This window comes from Peromyscus maniculatus, chromosome 6 (assembly GCF_049852395.1).
Source record: "Peromyscus maniculatus bairdii isolate BWxNUB_F1_BW_parent chromosome 6, HU_Pman_BW_mat_3.1, whole genome shotgun sequence".
Lineage (NCBI taxonomy): Eukaryota > Metazoa > Chordata > Mammalia > Rodentia > Cricetidae > Peromyscus > Peromyscus maniculatus.
In genome coordinates, this window is record NC_134857.1 from 113,619,187 (window position 1) to 113,633,459 (window position 14,273).

The following is a 14,273-nucleotide window of genomic DNA, read 5'->3' on the forward strand; positions in this document are numbered from 1 at the left end:
AGATTCTATGCTTAGAGATGGAGAGTGGTAGATGAGGAAGGAGAGATTGGTCTTCCACTATATAAGGATGATCATAAAAATGCTAGGCTGAGCAATGACAGGTTAAGGACTGAAGATTGTATTTCAGATTCGTTGGTCCTGTCTGTGCTAATGGATGACCTCATAGATTCTGATGCATATGCCAACACTACAGTTGCGTAGCACAGGAAAGGGAGCTTCACTCTGTGCTCAGTTCTTATTTAACATAGTTTTACCTCCTTTCTAGGATCATATTATCAATTTGTAGGGCTGCAGCAACCTACACAACTTATATATCAATGCATCAAACTTTAAATTATTAAATGTGTGATATCCTTCTCCATTAACAAATACGCCATTGTGGCAGCCTATGGGGCCAGATTCAAGTTCAGAATTCTTGCAATAGGCAGAACTCTAATTGTAAACAATGCTACGGACTGAATTGTGTACCCTTCAAATCCATATGATAAAGTTCTATTCTCCTTTTGTTCCTCAACATGTCATTTACTTGGGGACAATGTGTGTTAGTCAGATTTCTGCTACTCTAACAAGATATCTAAGATAAACAACTTATAAAGAGAACAGGTTTATTTTTGGCACATAGTTATAGACATTTTAGTCCATGATCATTATAGATCCCACACTTTGAACTTGTGGGAAGGTAGTAAATTGTTGCATATGCACATGACAGAGCCAAACCACTTACTTCATGGACCAGGGATCAAAAATCCCAAGGGACAAATCCCATTATTTTCTCCAATGGCACACATCCACTGCCCTAAAATTTCCCAGTAGGCTCCTTTTCTTAAGGTTCTATTTCCTCCCAGGACTGCCATCCTTGGGACTGAATCTTTAAAACGTGAACCTGTGGGGGTGGGGAGGGATGTCACAGGCAGATTATAGAACAGGTCTTTTAACAAAGGAATCAAGATGATATCACTAGAGTGAAACTTAATCCAATATAGGTGTGTCATTAATGTATCTTATGTAGGAGCTCTGGTGGGTTTTGAAGTTATAAAATTGCTAACTATGGCATTGCCAACCACTAGACCAAGCCAACAAGAAATATGACAACCCCCTCCTGAGCTAAACTTCCAACCATAGTGAAAGTCTCTAGTGCAGCACAGGGATGGGCTGTGATCGTTATAGGTTCCACACTTTGAACTTGTGGGAAGGCAGTAAATTGTTGCATTTTGGGCGAGGCTGATGCAGTAGGAAGACAACATGAAGCAGCACAGAAAAGTGAGGCTTTATAAGCCACCAAGAGAGTGCACTCAAGAGAAGTGAGTTTTGCTAACGTCTTGACCTCAGCTCTTAGTTCTCAGAACTGTAAGAAAATAAATATTTGCTGTTTAACCCACCCAATGTGTGGTGTTACATCATTGCACTCCTAACAAACTAATGCACCCTACAAGATCTGCCCCTATCTCGAGTACCTGTAAACATGGCAAATACCTGTAGTCTGATGAATGCATTGAGTAATGCAGTTCAGTACAGCTGACTTTAAAGTTAGGAATATTGTTTTAAATTTTGTTAGTGGCGCCTAGTAATTGCATTGTCCATTCAAGACCAGATGCACTGTTGCTGTGTTGAAGAGAGAAAGCCAGGTGAGAAGGAAGGCAAGTGGCCTTTAGAAGCTGCGACACAGTATCTGGATGGAAGTCAAAAGGAATGGACTTTACCTTACATCCACAAAGACCTCAATTCTGCCAGCAGCCTGAGTGAGCCTGGAAATATGTTCTCCATAAAATCCTAGTCCAGGCAACACATTGGCTTTGGGCTTATGAGAACTCAACTAAATACTTCGGACTCTGACCTCCAGTACTGTGAGATAATAATAAATGGATACTCTGGTTATTTGATAAATCTGTGGCCCATCCTGTGCTGCATTAGAGACTGTTTCACTATGGTTGGAGGTTTAGCTCAGGAGAGGGTTGCCATGTTTCTTGTTGGCATGATCTAATGGTTAGCTGTGCCATAGTTAGCAATTTTATAACTTCAAAATCTACCAGACTCCTACAGAAAATACATTAAGAAACTATTGTAATGGAGAATATCTTTTCCTTTCAAATCAGAGGAATAGTATAATTAAAAAAAGAATTTTGGTTCTTTTTAAGCAAAAGTTGGATGTGAGGTGCAACAGATTTAATGGAGCAATACCAGATGGGAATGCATTAAAATAGCCCTAGCACAAGGTGAGGAGGAATCGAATGTGGGTAATAATAATGGTACTGTGTAAAAAGCATGCCTAGAGAAACTGTAGAAGCTGGAATTGCAACAGTGTATCTAAGTGGATATGCTATGCACACAGTTAATGATACAAAACAAAGAATCATGAATCAAGCCGGATTGAAAAAGATCTTTTGTCATAATTATTATTATGAGCATAGTTGAAAGTACAATAATAGATTTTTCAGGGGGTGTGCTGCAGAAGGATGAGACTAAAAACATGGGGGACTATGACAGATCAAGGCACACACAAGACAAAGAAAAGGGGGCAATCTCAGAAGAGAAAGATTATGAGAAGGTCACTGCTGAGGAAGACTGAATGCAGGGAAGGGTAGGAATTAGAAAGCCTCTTTCCTTCTTGAGCTGCCTCTCTACTGAACTTCTTGTTTATGCATTGGCTCCTGACTTCTCCCAGTGGTGGTTCACATGGGCCAATGACCTTGTCTGGAATTTCTGTATCTCTGACCATATTCCCATTTGCTCACTTATCTCTGACCATATTCCCATTTGCTCACTTGAGTCTTCACACCCATATTCTAAACTCGCTGTTTCTGGTCTTTCTTTGCCTTTGCTTATATCCCATCAGAGTTGATGAGAATCCAAAATTTGTTTTTGTTTTTTTGTCCTTACCATGTCTGTAGCTAGAGTTTTCCTGCCTTGCCCACAGTCAGAACAAATCTTTGTCACCCGCCAGTCCCACAGCCGCTCAGACCCAACCAAGTAAACACAGAGACTTATATTGCTTACAAACTTTATGGCCTTGGCAGGCTTCTTGCTAACTGTTCTTATATCTTAAATTAACCCATTTTTATAAATCTATACCTTGCCACATGGCTGGTGGCTTACCGGCATCTTTACATGCTGCTTGTCCTGGTGGTGGCTGCAGTCTCTCTCCCTCCTTCTTCCTGTTTCCCCAATTCTCCTCTTTCTTTGTCCCGCCTATACTTCCTGCCTGGTCACTGGCCATCAGTGTTTTATTTATATAGAGTGATATCCACAGCACATGTCCAGTAGTCCTCAGCAACCAGAATGAAGATGAGGAAAAAGAGCCTAAGAGTTGGTGGTCATTATTGTTCTTTCAAAAAATTAGAACATTTTCCTGTGTGTGCGTGCGTGCGTGCTTGCTTGCGTGTGTTGGTGTGTGTGTGTGTGTGTGTGTGTGTGTGTGTGTGTGTGTGTGTGTGTGTGTTATATATTGTGATGAGTGTGTGAGTGACTGCAGGCGCTTACCTGCCATGGTACCCATATAACTTTAAAGAGTGGGTTTTTTCCTTCCATTGAGCTGAGGCAGGGTCTCTTGGCTGCTATATTGTTTAGACCATCTGGCCTTCAGCTTCTGGGTGGATCTCCTGTCTGCACCTGCTTTTTAACCACAAGAGCACTGAGGTTATAGATGTGTTCTACCACATCTGTCTTCTTCTTTCTTTTATTGAAAATAAATTCTTTTCTCATACAATGTATCCTGATTACAGTTTCCCTTCCCTCTACTCCTCCCATTTTCTCCCCACTTCCCCTCCTCTCTGTATCCACTCCCTTTATCTCTCTCATTAGAAGAAAACTGCCTTCTAAGAGAAAACAACCAAACACAGCAAAATAAAATATAATAAGATGAAACAAAAGCTATCATATTGAAGTTGGACATGGCAGCCCAACTGGAGGAAAAGAGTCCCAAGAACAGGCAAGAGTCAGAGACCCACTTTTTCTCACATTCATGAGTCCCATAAAAATACTAAGCTGACATCTATAATATATTCACAGATGACCTGCAGACATATATTAGGTCCTGTTCTTGCTGCTTCAGTCTCTGAGAGTTCATATGTGCTTTGCTTAGTTGATTCCTAGGGCTTTGTTCTCCTGGTGTCCTCCATCCCCTCTGACTCATACAATTTTTCAGCTTCATCTTCTACAGGATTACCTGAGCTCTGAGGTAAGGGATTTGATATAGATCTTCAGTTTAGACTCTCTCTTTGCATAATGTCTGCCTGTGGGTCTCTGCATCTGTTCCCATCTGCTGCTAAAGGACACCTTTCTGATGATGACTGAATAAGGCCCCATCTATGAGTACAGCAGAATGTCATTAGGAATCATTTTATTGATTTTTTTTTCAGGCCAGTCATGTTTGGTTTTACCCTAGGTCTCTAGGATATCTAGTCTCTGGTTTTTGGTTACCTAAGTAGTGTTGGATATAGGTTCTTTCTCATGGGGTGGGCCTCAATTCAAATCAAACATTGGTTGACTAAACCCATAAGTTCTGTACCACCATTAGGGACCAAACTCAGGCCATCAGTGCTTTTACCTACTAAGCCATCTTGCAAGTCCATCACCATTGTTCTTGTGAGAACAAACTCTTTTCACAAAAATTAAAAGGATAGTTTGATAAGTTAATAATCCAAGCAAAGTCTTACCATTTTGTATGATTAATTAGCAGAGATTTGAAGAATATCCATTATGAAGATAAGTTTTGTAAACCTTATTTGGAAAATTTGGAGCAAGAGATCAGGGAGATTTTTATTACATATCTTATTTATCTGTAACACAAATCTTAAAACGTCTTATTCATAGAAAAAACCTGGAGCCAGGCACTGGGGTAAATTCTGAAAGACCAGAGAGACAGAACAAGCCACAACCAACCCTACCACGCCAACTCCTCAGCTGATCTTGTTTCCTCAGAATGAAAGCCTCTGAGTCCTCACCAGGAAGGGATCTCAGCTGAACTACTTAAAAGCCTATAGTTCCTGGTCCTCACTCCTTATATACCTTTCTGCGTCCTGCTGTCACTTCCAGGGATTAAAGGTGTGTATACCTTCCTTTGCCCAGACATCACTTCCTTCCTAGTGCTGGGATTAAAGACATGTGTGCTTCCCAAATACTTGGTGGCAAAGGCATGAGATCTCAAGTGCTGGGATTAAAGTTGTGTACTACCACGCCTAGCTCTGTTCCCATTGTGGCCTTGAACTCATCATAGACAGATCCAGACAGATCTCTACCTCACTAGTGATAGGATTAAAGGCATGTGTGCCACTACTGTCTGGTCTCTGTCTAATCTAGTAGCTGTTCTGTTCTCTGACCCCCCAGATAAGTTTATTAGGGTACACAATATATCAACCACATTTATCTCTGCTCTAAATGTGATAATTGATTTCAATGTCATTCACCTAACAGGACAGGAAAAAAAGCAGCGCACGAGTATGTGGCTGAAGAGGTTATAAATTATGTATAAGTTATGAACATTCCTGGGACCAAGATGTTAGGCATATGTAGTGGACAGTCATCCAGACTACAAATAGTCATTGAATTCTTACTCTGTTCTGAGTTTTGAGTGTTGATGAGAATACAAGGCCCCTACTTTCAACAAGTGTCCATTTTCAGGATTGAGAAGACAAAATCAAATATGAAAATAAATTCTTTCAAATGCAGAAATCATTTCACTTGCTATTTTCAGAACATGTTGCCATTTCATATGTCTTCCAAATTTCTTTGAATGGTGCATCTTTTCATGTTCACCACACTGAAAGCTTCCCATGATTTTAAACCTTGGTTCATAATTGTATCTTTGTTAGACATTAATCATTTGCTTCCTGGTAACTCTATAGTTAAACTCTGTTATTTCTTTATTTAGGTGTAACCAAGTCAGAGACATGAGATTTATTCTACTAAGGAGTGTCTCTGCCTCCTAATTTGGATGAGCCTCTTCATTCTACCCTTTACCTAGAATGATCTTAAAGGTTAAAAGCCTCAACTTCATTCATCATCTTTCAAAAGCTTCTCATTAACGAAGAATATTGTATTAATGCTTGAGTGAGGGTGCCCTAGTTTTCATCAGCAGGCCCGTTCATCTTATCAGCCCCATCCCACAGTTCTCCTTTATACTTATTCTGACCCTGCTGCAGTGGAAATACTGAACATTTAGGTTATAGAATTTAGGAATCCTTTAGACTTGGTTTCAGGCCAGGCTCTGAGATATTCCAATTGTAGTAGGTCATCCAGATTTTCTCAGGCTATATTTTGTCCTCCCCAAGGAGAATACAGAATTACCTAATTTATTTAATTTTCACGAGGATCAAATAAGAAATGTGTGTCAGCTTGATACTTAAGAACCTTTATATTGACTTTAACACATAGCGAACTAGATGTTAGCTATTATAATTACTTAGTGTGTGGTATATTCTATCTCTAACATTTACATAGGTATACATAAAATAGACTTCAATTTTTTCTTTAAAAATGAGCAAAGGGGGCTAGGGAGATGGCTTAGCAGTTAAGAGCACTGGCTGTACTTCCAGAGGACCCAGGCTTGATTCCCAGCCCCCACACAGTGACTCACAATTGTGTGTAACTCCAGTCCTAGGGTAGAGATATCCTCTCCTGGACTCCATGAAAAGCAGATACCCATGTAGTGCATAGACATAGATGTAGACAAAATATCTATACAAATGAAAAAAAAATTAAATGTTTTAAGTTTAGCACAGATATAACTTTCTCTGAGACATTTCCCTTTGACTTATAAGAACTAAGTTCTTCTGAATTTCTTAGAACAGAATTTAATCTTCGTTACACTGTATTCTATTTATATAACATATGGAAAGTACAATTTTTCTTAAACCCCCAGTCGTCTTATTTGTATGATCAGGATAAAAGTACATATCTTATAAGTTTTTAACTAAGCTAATATTTAAAGTTACTAATAAAGTATTTTCTTCCAATACACAAAGGTGTTGTCATTTCCTCTTTTCCTCCCTATCTCATTATTTTTGTGCTTCAAAATTAATAGAGTCATAGTATTGGTCTGTATCCCATTACTATAACAAAACACATGAGTTGGGCTAGATTTACAAAGAGAAGAGGTTTATTTAGCTCATACCTTTTGGAGGCTACAAGTCCAGACAGCATTATGGAGGCTTATTGAGATCATCTGTCCAAGCTGCATCACCTGCTGGTGTTACTCTGATGAGCGCTTGCTTGAGAAGAGAAATCATACCCATATTTCTTTTTCTTTTTTAATTCCTAAGAAATTTTCTGTTTATTTTACATACATAGGTGTCGCTCTCCTCCCTCCTCCTGCCCCCCCAGCTTTCCCCCTCAACCCACCCCACATTTCCATGTCCTCCAAGGCAAGGACTCCCATGGGGAGTCAGCAGAGCCTGGTACATTCAGCTGAGGCAGGACCAAGCCCCTCCCTCTGAACCAACCCACCGGAGGCACTGGGCTCCATAAAGCCCGCTCATGCAGCAGGAACAGATCCTGATCCCACTGCCAGGGGCCCCTTAAGCAGGTCAAGCTCCACGACTATCTCACGCAGAGAGCCTAATCCAGTCTCACGGAGGCTCCACAGCTATTGATCCACAGTTCTTGAGTTCCCATATAGAGACAACCAAACCATATTTCTAAACAAGAAAGAGCAAAGACACTTGTATCTCTTCTTTTAAAGACACACAACCAGCACACAGTAATTCTCTGTCTCTTAAACGTCTGCCACTTCTTAGTATCATCTCATTGAAGAGCATATTCTCGGCATAGGACCCTTGCAGCAGAGTCAGGGGGATCCACATCCAAATCATAGCAGGCACTGTTCTTTCCAAATGACATATTTATTGTTGGCCCCCTTAAGCTCTTCTTGGATGTTCCTATCATAAACACTAATCATTTAATTATTCCATGTATGTTGATTTTGGAAACAGGAAGACCACTGTCTGTGACTGATAGAACCTAAGCACAAAGCACCTTTTGTCTTTAGTCAATCAATTAATAAGGTATGTAAAATGGAGTCCAAGTGGTACGCAGAAAAAGACATAAATTATTTTTTCTTGAAAAAGATATCAATTCTCTCACATGATAGGAGTTTCCTTGTAACTAAAACAGGTGAAAACATACATAGTAATGAGCAGAAAAATTTAAGTACATAACTTAATATCTTTATTTTAGTTCTGTAGAAATGTACAAAATATACATTGATATTTACCTTTAAATAATAGTTGACATAATTAAGTAATACAAAATTCCCCTCTTTAATACTTCTGTATATCATTTTTGGTTTTCTCATCCTACAGTCTTGCAAATGCATTCTTGGTAAAACTATCCTGACGAAGGCCCAAATCTGTGCACAACCACATGACTTGAACAATATTATCTGAATGAGTGCGTCAGAAGATGAAAAGAATTGATATTAGTGTCTCAGTAGATTTTTAATAATCATTAGAGTGCTTATAAGCTGGTCTCAGCTTTCCTAATAGCAGGTAATGACCAGCCACAGACTTATTTCCATTCGCCTTTCTCTTCCTAAGCACAGTTGCCCTAAAAGAGCTCTTGTTCTATGGGTTTTAAAAATTATATTGAAGTGTTTCTTTGATTGGTAAGACATGAGATATTTCAGCTTATTCTGCAGATATTAAGGTGTGTCCTTAATAACCTGGAAGGTTTAGAAGTGCTGTACTTGTGACTGAATGTTTCAAAATTGCTCTTTAATCTACAGCCCTCTAAAAGTTTTAGCTTTCCCTCAAAATCTTTGCAAACCATTTGGACCAGGCTGAGTGATTTCTTGAATGAGGTGACTCATCGTTTCCTGTTTCACACACACATACTCCAGATGAATCACCAAGAAGAGTGAACCTGTGCCCAGGCTGAAGCTCAGCCAAATAAACAGTAAACTCAGTAACTGAGTACTTCCTTATGCTGGGTTGCCTGTGGCTATCTAAGAGCAGGCTACATATGGTCAGAAGAGAAAATCCCAAGGAGAGGGAGATCCTGACAGCCAATCAAATCACTGTGAACTGGAATAGCTCTGAGAAACTAGGAGAGAGAAAATGCCATAAAAATGCATCAAGTTAATTTCACGCTTTTCCACCTTCAACTTTTGCACAAATTAAATTTAATGCTCTTCAGCCTGAGTGGTCTGCATGCAAAATGATATCACATGGTTGGGACTGATGGAGATAAAGGGGGCTCAGCATTACTTATAAAATGGTAAGAAAAATATTTGTTCTGTGATTATGAGTAATTTCATAGTAATTAAAACACATCCTCCTCTCCTTATATGTACTGAAACTTTGCAGTAAACATTAAAATTAGAAGTTACTTTTGTTTGCTACTAAATACCAACTTAAGGTGATCAACTAATTCAGAATCATGGTTTTAATTTCCACATAGAAATGAAGAGTTTTACTGTGTAACCTCTAGAGCACTTTCTTCTTTTAATGGTTAGAAACCAAATATGATTTTTTGGTGACTGCATTAATATAAATATTAGGATAAAACTGCATGGAAACGTGCAGATGTGATTTGACATGAGTATGGTCTACATCACATCCAAAGGACAGAACAGACACATTTCTGTTATTCAGGAGAAATATTGAATCTAGGTTCCTAATCAAGATGGGAAAAAGCCATATTAATTCCACCAACACAATATATCTCTAAGTAGTAACCAAGAATCTGACCTGTAAATATGTGCATAAAAAATCATATCAAAATGCCTTGCCTTTCCTCTTATTGTCCTCTTCTAGATCTTACCTTCAACCTCCTAGGGATCCTTGAAAAAGGCTCTGTTCCTTCTGGAATGAAGAGCTGAAATGAATCCTAGAAACTAGAAGGATAAAGATGCTGAGGAAGAGAATCAGTCTTTGTCATTGCAAGCCACAGTTAACAGTTCCTTCTGCTCACAATACTCCTGCAACACTCACTTCTATTCTATTTTGTAATGTGGTTAGTTTTTAGGGTCTGCAGTGTGGAAGTTCCTGCTTTCTGGTTCCAGGAAGAGTGTTTTCCTCTGGTGCCTTCTGTGTGACCCACTGGTCTTTTGATGGTAAGGAATTCTGTAAGAGAACAATGCTGCACATTTGTACTGGATGATTTCATCAGGTGGGACTTAATTTGCTTCAAACTTTCTGAAGATGGAGAAGAGATGGGAAATCTTGTCTTGTTTTGTTTCAATGGGAGACAGGATACAAGGACATTGGAGATGTACTGGAATGTCATAGTCAACACCAGCTATCCTCAGATCCCACCAGTAAAAAAGACTCTTCTAAAGGAGGAAAGCATAGGCAAGCCCACTGTCTACACCATGGGAAGGTAGAAAGATGTCTAACTCATGCCAAATTGGACCTTACTCCATGGACAATGCCTGAAGATGCCTTAGTAATGGTTCTTGACCCTAGCATACCTGTAAAGTATGACACGAAAGGCAAAGATTAACTCTCTCCAGTAAGAATTATAGTGAACATATATACTTTTGCCTTGGGTTGTCTTGGCATTTGTAGAAATTTTTCCTTTAGTTGAAGTAAAATACCTTTGAGAAATATTTTATTTGCCCTTGAATATCATTATTTTCTTTTTTCTTCTAAACATCTCTTTAAAACCCTGAAATTAAAGCAATGTCCATGCTTCTCTTCCTGGGATCGAACTACATTCTTCCCAACCCCTCGGTCTCCAGGAGCCCTCCTTCCCATCTCTCTTCTTCCCCATTCTCACTTTCACCTCATGGATGAGTGACCCCTTTAGCATTAGAGATGCTTAGGGGCCTTTGTGAACATTTTCCATCTACTCCAGGAGAGTGTGTTTTCCATAAAGTACCTGGAACTCTTTCATCTGTATTTTTCTAATTGCATTGTGGTTATCGGTTCACATTTGTCGTGGACTGTCATGTCCTTAGCAGCATGACTGTGTTTTTGTTAACTTTGTATCTCTCATGTCCTACCTAGTACCTTGGCATCCAATAAGTGTTTGATAATGAATGAATCAAGATCAGGATAAAAGTGGGAGAACAGAGTATGACATAAAAGAATTAGAGCAATCACATGAAAGGCTGTCAACTGTCCTACTGTTCCTCCTCACTTCCTCTGGGGAGGATAGTGACAGTATCAACAGGGACAACGTGAGGTGACTTTGAACCAAAGCTGGCACTAGTCAACAGGATTCGCTAAGCAAGCAGACTCATTGATCTGGTCGATTCTGGATGAGCAATTGTAGCTAGAGTTTTCCTGCCTTGCCCACAGTCAGGACAAATCTCTCTCACCCACCAGTCCCACAGCCGCTCAGACCCAACCAAGTAAACACAGAGACTTATATTGCTTACAAACTGCATGGCCGTGGCAGGCTTCTTGCTAACTGTTTTTATAGCTTAAATTAATCCATTTCCACAAATCTATACCCTGCCATGCGGTTTGTGGCTTACCGGCATCTTCACATGCTGCTTGTTCTGGCGGTGGCTGGCAGTGACGCCTTCTGCCTTCCTGTTCTTTCTTTTCTCCTCTCTGTTAGTCCCACCTATACTTCCTGCCTAGCCACTGGCCAATCAGTGTTTTATTTATTGACCAATCAGAGCAACACATTTGCCATATAGAACATCCCACAGCAAGCAATGGTGGTTTTCTTGTACTTGTGTGATAAATGACCAGTGGTTTTTGGGAAATTGTTGGTGGGCTTGTGGCATGATAGTACACAGAAAATGGTTATGCTAATCATGAGTTACAACTTGTGACCTATTCACTAAGTCAGATATCCACCACGGGGGAGGGGGGGCACTTGTTTATATTACTGTCAAACAAATGGAGAGCCCTGTATCATTTTCACAATTTTATATAAGGGGTAGAAAATAAATTATATCTCAAAATAGTTCATGAAACTGCAAAGTGCTGAAATGATGTAAATTGGCTATGTTAGTGCAAACCAAGATCTACTCTTGCCAGAGGATCATCCTCAACATTTTCTACCATCACCTGAAGGGAGTGGATTTCCCTTGACGTGTGAACAAAACCGGCCTCAGATGATTATGAGAGCCGCTGGAGTCCTGTGATTTATTTTTCACTTTTTGCCAGAAGGACTTCAGGATGTCTATTATCATCTCCTAACAATGTGTTGGGACTTTGCAAAGGTTACATATTACCAGAATCAACAGGGTTACAGTATTACAGGAGCTTTGGCTTGGGAGCATTGTGATACTATCCCTCCAGAGTCTGGCTTAGGACATTAGGGACATAAAATAACCTTGAGCTTCCTGTTCTTTTTTTCTCAAAGCATGTGGAGTTCTCAGGTGCCTGTCTCTCTCTTCTGAGTTCATCCTGACTGTCCAGTGCCTCCCCTCAGACTCATTCTCCTATTTTTACTCCCTATAGTTTTTTCCCTTCCTCAAAGACTTCTGTTTATGGCATACAATGCTTCCCGCAATGTCTTCTCTTCTCAGAAAGTTACTTTCACCTTCTTATTCATTAGATGCCTGACTATCCCCCAAGGACATGCACCTTTATCTGTACCCATCAACAGAAGCCACTGATTCTTCATTCAGCCCATAAGAGCTAAGGTAGGGCCAGCAAATTCTTTTAAGTCCCATCACTATAATCTGTGATTTGTATAATTTTGGAAGACAGAGACAAGTTTTGAATGTCTCTTTAGCAGCTTGCAATTAATTCAATGCTCTATAACTTAAAAATAAAAAAAATATCAAAATCCATTTTTATCTTGTTTACTTTTGTTAGGCTTGGCCTTCTGAGACAAGTTCTTACTCTTCTGCCCACATTGGGTCAGACTCATGATGTAATTAAGATTGCCGTCCAACATGTGGCAGTCCTGTTTCCTCAGCCTCCCAACTGCTGGGGTTAGAGCTACCATTCCTGGCTTCAAAGCCATCTTCTCAGGGACTCACTTTTTCTCTCTACCACTTATATTTGCTCATAACTAGCCAGAAATTGCTCATACTGTTATTTTTTTAAATGGTGTCATGTATCATTCATTTCCAGCTTCATGTTTATAGAACATTTAAGAAAACAAACTTGCTCTCAAAGTTCTGAGTCACTATACCTCATAGCTCCAATAAGAAACTTATATTATTGCTTAGATGGGATTCATGTATCACACCCAAGACCTAACCCTTTCACTGGGGTCTAGAGCCATCTTCTATCACTTTTATTGGGCATCACAATCCCTATGTGTCCCCTCCAGGGCCATGTATGGCCTTCTATCAGTAAAGTAGTTTCTCTCCTCTGTCAAACACCATGACACCATCTGCCTTCCCAAGGCTCCAGACTCACTTTGAAGAAGTCACACTACTTATTGCACATGTAGACACCTTATCCTTTCCTCTCTTATATTCCCCAATCCGACCATCCCAGGACTCCTGATATATATTTTGTAGAACTCCACTTCCCCTTTGTAAATTCATTTTTCCTCTTCCCCTCACTCAAAGATTTTAATCCCATCTTTTGAGAACCTGTGCTGACTGTTTCCTCTGCAGGTAGAATGGTTACCTACCTGTACCTTTGCACTCAAAGACTGCCATCCACTGACTTTCACAGAGAGCCTGCAGGTAGAACCCACATCTATAGTGCCTTAGGCACCCTATACCTGACATCAAATCACATAGACTAAACATCTGTTCTATTTACATCTAGAACTTTCACTTCCCCCATCCCTCTGACCTTCTGTCTCCACCTCCAAGAGCCTGTGTGGAATATGTGTTTTCTCCATAGTAAAGAGCTTCACCTATCTCCTTCCTGGCACCTAATCCCTGAACAGTGAGACTAGCCAAAATCACTTGTTTGCCTTCAGTCTCAGAGGCAACTCCCTGCCAAATGGTACTCAAATAACTATATATCAAAAGTCTGTGGAGTCTCTACAGGATCATCAGGCTCATCTCTCCATTATCCAACCACTCTCTCCCAGATAAGTGCTGTGACTTAGCAATTATCTGGAGCACTACCCGTTTCTCAGGTCAGGGACCAAATACCACATGGGTGTTCAACACCAAAACTGCCATCTCAAGACTCACTTCAAAGCTCTTTCCTGTTCTGCTGTGGGATGGTCTGTATGTCAAATTACTCTGATTGGTCAATAAATAAAACACTGATTGGCCAGTGGCTAGGCAGAAAGTATAGGTGGGACTAACAGAGAGGAGAAAAGAAAGAACAGGAAGGCAGAAGGAGTCACTGCCAGCTGCTGCCAGGACAAGCAGCATGTTAAGATGCTGGTAAGCCATGAGCCATGTGGCAAGGTATAGATTTATGGAAATGGATTAATTTAAGCTATAAGAACAGTTAGCA